Source organism: Anomalospiza imberbis, chromosome 4 (assembly GCF_031753505.1).
Source record: "Anomalospiza imberbis isolate Cuckoo-Finch-1a 21T00152 chromosome 4, ASM3175350v1, whole genome shotgun sequence".
Lineage (NCBI taxonomy): Eukaryota > Metazoa > Chordata > Aves > Passeriformes > Viduidae > Anomalospiza > Anomalospiza imberbis.
The window spans coordinates 45,458,235-45,471,894 of record NC_089684.1 but is presented as its reverse complement, the minus strand read 5'-3'; the positions used below and the strand labels follow the sequence as shown (position 1 = coordinate 45,471,894).

Genomic DNA, 13,660 nt, shown 5'->3' with positions numbered 1-13,660 from the left:
TGTGTACCTTTGGTTGTATGGAATTTGTTCAGGAATAGTTGAACTGAAAATCCCACAATTCTAAAATAGCAGCTTTCATTAAACAAACATCATGTTCTCACAATCTAGAGCAAGTTCTTATCCAGAAAAAAGACACAACTGCCCATACAACAAACTAATCTTTGTTAAGGTAAGAAGAACCCCAGTATTTGTGAGATGTGAAGAGGAAGATAAGATTTCAGAGTTAAGAGATCACTAGCAAGTTAAATATTCCCTGCCAGGATGAAGCTAATAGCATCTAGTAATGAATTATTTTTAAATGTCAAAGGTATGTCTCCCTAGGTTAATATTGATGGTTATAAATTCAGGAAAATAAAAATATTCTTTAAAGTACGTATTATGAACCTGAATAATTTAAGGTGCTTAGAGTACTTAGGCCAATAAATCTTAGAACATCATGAAGGATATGGAAAAGCTGGCATCACTTTTTCTGGCACTGAGCTGGAGCTGTGGCTGGAGTTGCCCTCATCATGCTGTTGCAGACATTGTGAACATGGCCCCACGCTTTGCCATGAAGACTGGATATTTTCAGCAAAAAATATTTTATAATACCAAGCTGCTGAAATAGGTACAAGAAGAGAGAAAGCTTTTGTGCTATACACTGCATATGACGCAGGATTCAAACAATCCTTGATTTCAAATCAAAACATTTTAAAACACAGAAAATTATTCCCTGACCCAGAAACCTGGGATAGCATTGACCAGATTCCTTCCAGTGTATGCTGTGTTCCTCAGAATGAATATTCTCTCATTAGCTCAGCTAAGGGATGTGTGGGAGCCCAAACCACGCACTGCCAGAGCAGGTGGGAAGGGTAATGCTGTTTCCATTTATTATACATCTTGTAAAAGCTTTCTTGTGTCAGACAAAGAGGCTGCAACCTAAAGGAGATACTGCGTGCAGCAAGATTTAGAGTGTCCTCAAGAAATTACTTTCATTGGTAAGACTGGAGATGGAAAGAACTATGGCAAAAAAGAAGCTGAGAAAACAAACTAGGTTAAGTGATTTATGATTTATGCACATTATAAATAAAAAATGTATTACAAGTCCTACATATATTCATCAACTTCCGGTGATTTCAAGATTTGCATAAAACAGTTTTGTGGTAGTTTCATATCTTTTTATGAGACTGTTCTCAGAAAGCTGCATTTGAAATTTAGGAAGTTTTTTATTGCTGCTACATGATCCCAACAAACATACATTTGAGCAACATAAGGAGGTGGAAACTGCCCAGGTAACAGCCTTACCTGAACACCAGTTCCTACCCTAAGATCTCTCCAAACAGACACAACTGAACTGTTAGTAATGCTGATGGACACTTCGAATTTTTACTAGTGGAAAAGCCAGGCTTCAGCTATTCCCTCTCTTGTTATTGATAGGAACATTCTCAATTATTCACAGGGAATTACTTTAATTTTAGGCTGCTTATTATATTTCAACACCTCTGACTCTTTTGCCAACTCTGTGAAATTCCAGAGCTTGCAGGATACCATCCAGCCACTCTCTTCTGTCTGCTGGAATGCACAAATGCACTGATCAGTTTGGCTTTGTTTTTAACCAGGAGAAGAATAAAGGGATATTTTGGCAAGCCACTTTAAACTATAGTTAATTTTTACCACATCTTTAAGTCCAACTGATCTCAAACTAAACAGATTTAAGTTATTTGCTAAAGGGAGGGTTTAAATACACACTAAACCTTGTTCCTGAATTTGGGCCAATATTGGCAAATACAGTAGCAGCAGAAGAGGAAGCAAAAACTAATGTAAAATCACCCCTTCCTCGAGCCAAGAAGCAAATACCTTCTATAAACCTTTTATGATCCTTAACTGCCTCAGACATCTGTAGGAGTCCTCCCACTCCGTTCATTAACTTGCCATACTGGCCTGGCTGCTGATTGTACTGTGTCAATGAAGGATTTGTGAGAACTGAGGCAAAACTGCATAGTTTTCTATGGAAAAGAATGGAATAAAAGTCTTTTCACCAGCTGCATGTCCCTTCCAAAGGCAGCACTTGAAATGACAGCTGTTATTTAAATCCATGCTGATTTTACAATATCAAGCAACATCAGTTATCAGCGTTCTAATAAGGGACAGCACATCAGTACTTGCTGAACTTCAGGCTAGTACTGTAATCCCTGCCCTTCCCCTGGGCTATTCATCTTCTCCAAAACAAACTTTCTGGTATAAATCCCAGCTTGGAAACAATGTGTGGGTGGCTGAATTATCATCGGCACTAGTCTAAAAAACAGACTCTCAAATGTACCTGGGAAATGTAATCTTTGTATTTAAAAAAGATTAAAGAGGAAAAAACCCCAAACTATCATGAAAAACAACAAACAGAGCACCACAAAGGATTTGGGGTTTCCAGAATGAAAGATTTTATAGTTTGATTAATCCTAGAAACTAGAAATATCTTTATTACTCTAAAAAGTAGAAATGTATAATCCTGTTGTTTAATGGGAATATTTCTCGTGCTGAAATTTGAGACAAAGAATCATTTAGTCGTATCCTGAAACAGTATGGATTTGGGATACGTTCAAAAGAGCCACATGGTTAGTCTTGCTTCTCCTAGTTGACACATGCGTTTACTGAAGTCTCTCAAATACTGATATGGAACCACTATTTCCTCTAGGGGAACTGATTAGTATTAAAGGAAGGAAAAATATTTAGGATCTTCTGGATACCATATATTGAGATTTTGAGGTGTGGGTAACAGCTGTAGAATTTGGCAGGCATCTAAATGGTTTCCATAGCAAATTTCCATTACTGATGATGCTCCTAAATAGAGGTAAAAATGCTAAAACACCTCTAGAAAGAATTAGGATGCCACTCCAAATATTATCTTGCAGGATAATAATCAGGCTTACCAAAAATCCAGGCTGTAAGTGAAGTTTATGACAGACTGTTGACAGATAATCCTATCACTCCCAATTTTTCATTCCCTATGGCCAAGTGACATTTCCCAATAAAAGAAATGTGCAAATACCACATTTAGCATGCTAAAGGGTCAAACTGCTCTACCCACCCAAACACCATTAACCGATCGCCCATTGATTCAAATGTACTGGTTCCATAAAACAGAAAAAATTATTTCATGTTGCTTTGAGATGGGCTAAAATAGATGTAAACAAAGGGTCTTAACCACATTTTCTAATTCAGCAAGACTCATTGCACAGATCTTACTTGTACAGAGAGGTAAAAGGAATACTCAAGCAGTAAATGAAGAATCTTGTAATCCTAGGCCTAGACCTTAAACAATTCAGCTCTGGCCAGAGAGAGAGGAACCAGTTTCACCTAACTTCACCTGCAGAAAAGCAACAATGATGTTAAAGTCCACCTCACCAAATCCGCTGCCTTGAGCAGGGAGGAGAAACTCCTTTGAATGCTGCAGTAGAAAAACCTGTGCTGCAACTCAGAGAGCAGTCTGTCCCAGGCAGAAATACCTGGTTCTGAAGCAGCAGATTGCATTTGATTCTTAGGTTAGAAAATATTAGATTAGCAAAGCAATTTTGCCATCTGAGTTGGCTGAATATCAGCTGAATTGTTCTGAACTCCTATCTGCTACAAGGCTCCTGGAGTCATCATATTCAGCTTGATGTGGCAACTCTTTTTAATGAGCCAAGACAGCGAGCATGGCTACAATTACATAAAGGTAGAGGAAATCTATAATAGCTAACAGGGTACTGTGCTGGATACCATATTCCTGTTCGGGTTGGGGGGGAAATAGATATACAATTTCTCCCTGCAGAACAAAGATTTGATGACATTTCTAATTTAGAGACACCTCTTTTTATTTTAACTTTTTCTGTATGGAATCATAAGGATGATGAGAGACTGCAAACATTCTTAGGGAAATGCAGGAACTTTCCTTTGTAATCCTCCAAGCACTGAATCAAGACAGACATTCTGCAGAAACTTGGCCAGTCCCTACCAGGGCCACATAAAGCCAAGATCTTATGATTGAACACATCAAAGACACTAGCAAAGTGCCTGATCACTGCCCGCTATGAAAAGCTGCGTAGGCTGAATGAAAAGTATCCAGAAAAATAAAAAAGAAGCCTCAAAGATCACATGCTGCTCTCTCCTGCCTCTGAGGGCTGACCTTATGCTGAAGGGCAGCTCAGAGGCTGGACGTGCTGGGAGAGCTGTTTCAGTTTGCTTATTTGTGTCTCAGGGGCTTCCATACCTTTGCCAACAGCTTCAGGGAGATCCTCTAATACCCAATGAAACCACCCTCGGCAATGGAAGCAGGCCCATCCTCCCCTACAGCCCAAGGAATCTCACTGTCCCTCCCCCTGACTGCATCTTACCCATCACAAACACTGGAGATTATTTGTTAATTTAACCAAAAACCGCTTGGTAGGAGAAAAAACTTCTCTGTATCCCCAGAGAAGTAGGTTACTTTCATGTTTTAGCTTGAAGAAAGTTTTATCTCAGAGGGTTGGAACTAGATGATCCTTAAGGTCTCTTCCAACCCAAACAATTTTGTAATTCTATGAAGAACGGGTCCAGCTGTGTTATCAGTGAAATGCAACATAAAGCTGGTCAGAAAAATCCAGGCAGAAAAATGTGCTACCAGAAAGCCAAGACAGCATCTAAAGTGTCTTCTAGGACAACGCAGAACTCCTTGTGAGCTGCTGCTGGGAGCACCTCGGGTCTCCTCTTCCCCTACAAACACTGGAAATCAGCTCACCTATTCTTCTATGCTGCACTGCAGTAACTGAGGCATGGGCAAAGCACCAGGTCAGACTGAGACCAATTCTAGTATACATCAGTTGTAGAGAACATAAGATTTGGATATACTGCCACTGAAGGTTTACTGATCTTCCTGTTCTGCCAGAAGTTTTGACACAATATACTTCCATTGCCAATTTTGAATGAAATAACCATTTTCCGAAATTCTCAAACAGAATGAGAAATAAAGGAAAAAACAGAGGAGAGACACTTCATTTGCCATAGATACTAAGCAAGTATTCACATCTTAATGATTTTCTTCTGGTTTGCTGCACAAAGTGTGATTCCCTTGCCTGTGTCTGGTCCCACTCACTGTAACCCTCATCTGCATTAGGATCTGTGCAGCTCTGTTTCAATTGCACACAGAAAACAATATCAAGCATTGGGCAGGCAGCGGCTCAAAAGTAAACAACTGAGTTCAAGTTTGGAGCATGATCAATAAAAGATTATTCCTGGCAGTTGTGCAAACCAGGATAGCTGGTTAACATCCGTTCATTGCAGGGCTTGTCTCACCCACGGGGTTCTCTCTTCACATACCTCAGCCTTCTGGTAGCTGACAATGCTTTGAAGCCGATGTACAGCTCAGCGACAGCAGCTTTTTAATCGCAGTCAGGGCAGCAAAGCAAAGCTTCTGCATGGACAAGTTTAGCAGACCCCTCAGTACTGCGAGCAAAGAGATCCTTTGCAAATGCAACATGCATAAACCTCATCTGAATTTTTCCCAGTGATTCCTGTTTTCTTCAGCCAAACTTACCAGGGCTTCAGGCTCTTTGCTTTCTTCACTGTTGTATCCATAATAATCAGGAGTTTTATCCAAGTCCTGTATGTTCCCTTGTGTCCTTAAGCCCTTCTCTGAATGGCAAGCCTGGCAAATGGGTGCATTGCCCATATCAGTTCTTCTGCCCCCTCCGAGCAAGGGGATGGCCCTTGCACCGCAGCGGGTGCCCGGCGCTCCCGAAGGACAGGGGGACCGGTCAGGAGGAGGGTCCCGCCCGTGCTCCGCTCCTCGGCCACTGGTCCCGGGGCCCCTTCCCCGAGCCGTCCCGTGTCCCGGAGAACCCGAAACCCCAGCAACTGCGGGCAGCGCTCGGTGACCATTTCCAATTCAGGCGCTGCCCGGCTATTTTTACACCTACCAGGCCAGCTATGCATGTCAATAGCGTGGGGTGGGCCGGGGGACGGCTCTCCAGCACGGAGCCGGCCGGCCCAGCTCGCAAAGTTAAAGTCCCACTGGGTGGAATGCCCTACACACACGGGTTATTGAGTTACCCAGCTGCGTGCCTTTCAATGTTTTGATTTTTTCCCTGCCCTGCTCGGTCTCACTGTGCTTACATAAAGCGCTGAATTTCAGAATGTTGCTAATACCTTCTGAGTTTCCAACTCAAAAATATGATATATTCAAGTCTATTATTCAACCTCTACTTGATATTTACAAAGCAAGACAAAGTGCATGAGCACAGATTTCACAACCATTTAATTTCAGCGATTCACACAGTATTCCATGTTTATGTAGCCAATAACTGTGATGAGCTTGCTTTGGATTGATATGTCCCCTGGGTATGATTTCAAATGAGCTCAAATGTATCCAAAAAGGACAATATCTGTTGTTAGATCACTTTTGCTCTTGTCAATGTCATGTTTGGTCTTGATTGGGATTTTTATTCTCAATTTGGTTTAAGGCTGGTGTTAATCTTTTAGTTAGAATAGCTATGAAAAAAAACAAAGGAAAATAAGAACAATCCCACCAAAACTGAGAATGACAGCATTCACCCTAGTTTGGAGTTACTTATCATGATTGCATCCATTAGGCTAAAAACAGCGTTCAGGATTACATGTTGGAATCTACCTCTTATCCAGAAGAGGCTCAGAGCAGAATTAAAATACAATGACACCAAACCAAACCACACCACCAAAACCCAAACAAAACAAAAAGGAAAAGGTAGTTGAGACTTATTTGGCAGTTTTCAAACATGATCAGCTGAGGGTAGCAGAGGCAGCAGGGACAAAGTGTTTGTAGATACCAAAGCCCTGCAGAATATACCACCATGCACATTCAAACCCAGAAGAGTGGGGCATGTATTTGAAAATTTAAGCCCCAAATTCCTCAGAAATAGAGAGATCCTCAAAGAGTTGCAACAATCAGCCAACTCTTTTCCCTTTGGGCTTTCAGTCCATTGCCAGTACAGCAGCACACGTCAGCAGCAGCTCTCCATGGCAGCTGATTGATTCCCAGCCAGTTCCCCTCCACAGCAGCACCAGTTATGGTCCAAGAGACCCAGCTCCCCACCTCAGGGCTATCGATGGGTACGGGGTTCTCTTTTTCATTAATTACCCTGAGCAGATTTTAATATTTCCTTGCTGATAAATCAGCAAGGAAATCATGCTCCTGGGTGGATCACCTCAGGTGCAGTGATGGATACATGCTGGATAGACACATGCACATAATAGTTCAATTGTTGCTTTTGTCCTTTTGACATTTTTGCCAGCACTTCGCAACTGTTCCAGAATGTTTGTGCAAGGCTCACTTGCCTATAATTACCAGGTAACAAGTTCCTTCAGCTCTTCCAAAGCATTAACCTGTGACAATAATAAGGCATGTACACACTGCCAGAACTTCTTAATTTAGTAATCAAATTAAAAGGATGGCAGAAAGAGTCCCACCAAATGCTTGACTCAACCAAAGTTCATTTAATCAATGTTCCAACATCAACTGGAACTACAAATCCCTGGATAGAGCAAGCTATTTAATATGCAAATAACTTCCTAGAAAACACAAGGCACCACTCCAGGGTAAAGGGTGGAAAATTTGAGTAACAGGCATTCCTGGGAAATGCTGCTTGTGGAAAGCAACAATCTGTGTAGCCATCAGAGGGAGAGCAATGGAGAAGCTTTCTGCCAGAGCCTTTTGACAATATTACTGTTGTTTGTCCAAGTGGTCCCAAGACTTTAGGGCAAATTACACAGAAAGCGAACGCGTTCATGTCGTGCCATACTCAGGGCATCGTATCCTGACAAAGTGCATGTTGGAGGGTTCAAAGCCTCTGTAGGGGAACACGTTGCTGTATCTCTGCATTCCCATGCTCTTTGCTGTCTTGTTAGGGCTGCGAACCCACCCCAGCCAGCAGCAGTGAAGAAACCAAACCCAGAGGCACAGTTTGCAGGCACAGAGCTCACATCAAAGCACCTCACCCTTCTTCAGCAGCCCACAAGACCTTTTCACAGCAGTACCTCCAAACGTCAATTACTTCGCTACCTAGAAAACCTTCAGAAACTGAATTTCAAGTGCCTGTAACAAGGAGAGCAGAGCTCCATGTATTGAAGAGCTGATGTTAAGGCAGAGTTCCTCTTTTCCCCCAAATGAGGGAAACATGCTGGTTTCTTCCTTGAGTGTTTCTAAGCCTGCAGCACTTATGATTGTCAGCCTTAGGGCAACACAAACCAATAAAGCCCACAGCAAGCTTTTGGGAATTGAGCTTTCCTGAAGAGTATCATAGTCAATGTTGCAATGGCTAGTTTCAGTTTGTTCCTACTGACCATCATAAAAAGAAGTGTGGTACAAACCCACTGGTTTAAGCTGACTTGCAAAATCCCAACCAAAACATCAAAGACAAGTGAGAAGCAGCGAAATCCAAGCTGTAAGCTCATCTCCAGAGGGAGACTTTATTTGATGGGATACCATTCCACGGTCAAGGAGTGGCAAAGCTTGAGTATTGTAACATGAAACAGGACTGAGGACAGTCACACACACCCAGGTAGGCAGCAACAGAAGCAAAACTGCTCTGCTGCCAGGAAAAATGTAGAGTTCCAAGTATTAAGACAAATAACAATGGTTACCAACATAAATCCCCACTTTTATTATTGTTAAATCTCTCCCCAGTGAGTCATTCCCCATGACACTTTTGTGGTTAAACATAGTAATTAAAAAAACAGAGAAAAGAGACTACACTGGGACCTATATACTTCTAGGAGATCCCCTGAACTTTGAAAGGATTCCTAAATACCAAGTCTTTCACTCCTGGGGATTTTTCTATGGGAAGGTCAAGTACAACACAGCTCACTCACTTCTAGCAATTATTTTGGGTCAGATATTGAGCTCATGTAGACTATAAACTCTGATGAGTCATGACTTTATATCATTTATGTCCACCTTTATGCTTTACAACAATGACACTGTGAGATCACTATTTCCCAAAAATTCAGCCTTTTCTTCCTCTGGTTACAGAGACCACAACAAGCAATTCCCAAAGCCTAAGCAGCCTTTACAAAGGGGCCATTCTCTGCTCCAGAGAACACAGCAAAAACAAATCCTCTTTGGCTTAAATATTTTGAGTCCAATCAATTGGAAAAAATCAATTTTGAGCCATTTTAAAGAGGACTTGCTCTGCTTTTGATGGTGAATTATTTGACACATTAAGCCTAATGATCCTCTCTGGACAGCCCTTAATCCAAGTGGCACTATATATATTTTAGCCACTATGAAAAAAAGGAAAGGGATAACCTGAGGTTTAATCACTGCAGCTACAGATCCTTCTGGCACTGGATCCTACAGATCCTGAAAAAATTCTTTCGTGGATAGGAAAGTATGAAATATATACAGAAAAGGCACCTGAGCCTCCAGCCTTCCACAGATAAAACACATCCTTTCTTTGCAGATTGGGATATTTTGGATGACAGGTGTGGCACAAGAAAGCAAAAAGAACCCCAGATTTCACAGAGATGCCCTCACAGGCACAGCAGTTTATGTATCACCTAGTTTTCCCATAAAAATTGCAGTTGATATTTCTTTTCTCTCTCAGCCTTGGTTCCACCTCATGGGCAATGAAAGGCACATGTTAACATGAAGCACTGAATAACAAAAGGGAAATCTTAGAGGGATTGTTGACTAATCATAAAACTACAAACCAATGCAAGGAGAAATATTCTAAAATAGCCTGAAGGTAAAGGGTTAAGATGCAGCTCTGGCCCACCCATGCCAACACAGCTATAGAGTAAATTATCACTTCTCATGCCCAAAATAGCTTTTTTTCTCTTTTCAACAGAACTAAGGCATTCTTTGAGTACTTCATGTTTTTTTTGCCTCCTGTGGCACTAAGCTCTAATTGGTGCCTATTTGTATCAGTTGAAATCTAAACCAAATCTCCGGCCCTTTATTAGCTCTGATTTTTCTTCCTTAACACAGACCGGATACTAGTTCTGCCTTAAACCATCTTGTAGGACATTGTGAAGCTATCACATTCTGAATTTGGAATATCAAGTAAGCCTCAATTCTCCAAGAAAATAATCCAACTTTCCCTTCTGAATACATCAGCAGGAGCTCACTGCTGATTCTGAAAACCCCAAATCTCCTAAGCTCTTGTTGCTGAAATGCAGAGGCTTCTGCAGTTCTCACTTCTGTTGGATTTCCCATGAATTTGACACAATTTTCAAAACCAAATATTGCCTGTTTTGATATAAAATTGGTTTGTGGGGAGGACTACAGATTCCATATATAACATATAAAAGACAGTTTGCCTCATATACATAGGAATACAATGTATAAAGTTCGCCATGCGTTGCATCTTTTGCTTTGCTGCAGTTTAACAGAATCAATTAATTCAATGAGAAATGAAATAACAATGCTAAACACATAATTCTTCCTTGGCTATAGAGCATATTCTCAGGAATCCTCAAAGAAATAGTTACTTTTGGTTAGTATTGTGCTCCGACCAGCTTTTCCACACCCATTGTACTAATGGCTGCTGTCATGGAGCAACCTTGATAGTCAATGATACAAAGTGGTTCATCACAGGTTCTTAAGTGGAGAGCCAGAGCTCATTTACTTGGTTTATTTTATTTTGCACCTTGTGCCTGTCTGTTATCTTGGGGCCCATTAAACGCATCTGTTAGAAACAACAGTTACTATTAACCCGCATTAGAAAATCCTTATATCTTTAATATTAAGCTATTTGTTTTAATGATTTGCTCTTGATGGTTAAACTAGAAACATAAAGAGAATATTAGTGCCACTGAAAATAAATTAAACCTAATGCCCCAATTCCCATACCAATATGAGTCAATGCACACTGATCTAGGTACAGGTGCACACACACTGAATATACCTGTACCAACGCTTAAAACAACCTGGCCATGCCAAGTGCACCCACATTTAGTAGAACTACAGCCATAAAACTGCAATTTTTCTATTATTCAATATTATATCTGTGTTTTCTGTGCTCAGCTAATGGCACCAACAGCTACTTGGAAAAACAAAACAGAATCCAGTGTTTCTGACTCCCAGTCTCTGCCTTTAACAAGGCTCTGGTGTGGATGAACACACATCCACTTTGGAGCAAGCTCCAAAGGGGTTTATCTTCCCAATTTTTGAAGAATGAGTAAGTAATGAAAGGAAAAAATTATGTGCTCTATTCATCACATGTCAACAAACAGTACTTGAAAGCTTGGGTTTGTATCACTCCTGTCTAATATTTTGCCTTTCCCCACACTGACAGATTTGCAGTAGATGCTAAATAAAAATTCCAATCTTCCAAAAGCAATTCCCTATGATCAAAAGGGTTCTAACAGAGTACAATCAAGAATTTTTGTTTCTGTAAGAAAGCAATTTGTGCCTCATAGTGACATACATCATCCAAAAGAGGGCCAGAATAGCACGAAAAACAAATAAGACTGCTGAGTAAGTGACTAAACTTCATTATCCCAGCCATACATGCAGTTCTGAACAGACAATTTGAGATCTTGTGATTGAAAACACACCTTCACATCATTCATCAGCTACTTAAAGCCTGTCACACTGGGAAAAAACCAAATCACCTCCATAAAGTTAATAGAAGCACCAAAGGTCATCGGGAAGAGCACATCGTCTGTAAACAAGGCTGCATCAAATTCTGCTGTAATTCTGAATCATGCATAAAGTAGAAATAGGGAGATTATGATCAACTGACAAAGCAAGTGCTTGGGCACTGTAGTGTCTCAGGATTGTTAAAACCAGTAGTGCCTGTAAATTAGAGAGAGCCAAGGAAGGCACAAAGACAAAATGGAGCAGTTTATTTGCAGAGAAATCCTAAGAATGCTGTAAAACTTTCTGCAGCTGCCGTTCCTCACTCATGATATTGTGAGATGCACAGTAACGGTGCACGTCCTGTGGCTGCTACACATGAGGCAAAGTAACCAAGGTTTTAAGAACTTCATATTTTTTATGAGAAATAAAGACATAAAGAGATAATCAAATGAACATTAGCTTTGTCAATAACATATCAGAAAATTCAGGGAAGCATGGAACAGAACAACACCTTTTACAAAAAAAAACCCCACAAACTTCTGAAGTCAAAGAGGAGGAACTTCACAGGTTCTCTGCAGTTCTCAGTAGCATCCAGCAGATGGGATTCACACAAAAACTGCCCTCAGGGACACAAGCCCAAATTTAAACTGCACTGCAAACAGGAGTTACGCCCTTCTCGGTCTGGTATCTCTGAAGACACCGATAACTAATGAACAATACTCATCTGGCCTGCCTGGAAGCCATAAGCTGTAGAAAGGAGCATGTAGCATGAAGAGATACACACAAAAACCCAGTTTCTCTAAAAATCCAATAATGCAGTTTTAGGAAAAGCACAATTACTTAAGAACCAAAATTAGGGGCTAGTAAGGTCCATTAAAGGATCTCAGTTAAAATAGACAAAACAGCAAAAATCTCAAACATACATAAACCCACAGATTTACTGGCAGCAAGAAACACAAAAACTGACTAAATAATCTTGCATAAAGCCTGTGGTTTCCTTTCAAAACTTTTTATGGCAAGAAAAGGGCTGTAGCCTTTACTTGGAATTTTATACTACATTATAACTGTAACATTTTATCATTACCAAATACATTATGCTACTGAATCCTCCCTACAGTGTCCCAAGAACTGAGAGAGAACCCTTGGCCATGACCACTCCCTCACCCACCCTTCACAAAGTCCCAAGACTCCAGCATGGCCAGAGCCCAGGCAGGCAGGGGAGCTCAAATAAGCAGCAGATAATTACATCCCTCAGGACATCCAGCCTCTTCCAGCTGGGGCACCTTTTCCCATCTGCATTACTTCTTGCCAGCCCTGCTCTGTCACTGTTACAGCTCATTTATTTGGCCTTCATGGCCCCATATCAAAATCTGGCCCCAAGACAGTGACAAGATGGAAAATAGGTCACAACTTCCACAAACCACTACCTTCTCTGACACCTTCTCTCAATACTGGATTTCCATCTTTCCTCTCTGACAGCATCTTCCCAACACCAAATGGGACAGAAATATATAAAAATTCAATTACATGGAATGGAAAACTCATATATTTCCTATTAGGTAATAGGCAAGGTCAGAAATAGATTGCAATTTACCCCGACCTACCTCCTGTTACCCTTCCTTTCTGAGAGTAGTACTTTCTCCTACAACCAGCCTGAGCTGGGAAGTCCCATGGATTTCTTTATTTAAGTGCTCATCCACAGAAAAAAAAATGTTCAACTGCTCCTTAGTCAGTATTACAGTAAATAAATAATTTTTTAAAAACAGGGAAGAGGAACCAAGATTCCCATCTCCTTGGAAGCAACTCCCTATTTTGTGTAATGCAGCACTAAACTTATTTTTTTCCTACAAGACTTGTAGCTTCAGAACTCAATCCAGATTATCTTTCAGAACAACAGCAAACTATGTTCTGTATTTGAGATACAAATGCCTTTAAAGCAGTCATATGACAATGCAATCCAACACTGATGAAGTGAAAGAGTACATGCAAATATTTCAGCCTAAGGCAGCCACTGACAAAGCCCCACATCTCAGGACTTCATCAGGTTGACTACAATTCCCATCTGAATTTGCAATTTACACTCAGAATCAGTAAAAATAGTGGGGGGGGGAAACG

At 40.8% G+C, this 13,660-nt stretch overlaps 1 protein-coding gene across 32 annotated transcripts in view; it reads right to left on the bottom strand.

Moving 5' to 3' along the window:
• Positions 1-13,660, bottom strand: part of ANK2 (ankyrin 2) — a 279,443-nt gene that overhangs the window by 126,761 nt on the left and 139,022 nt on the right. The gene's annotated exons all lie outside the window — the stretch shown is intronic.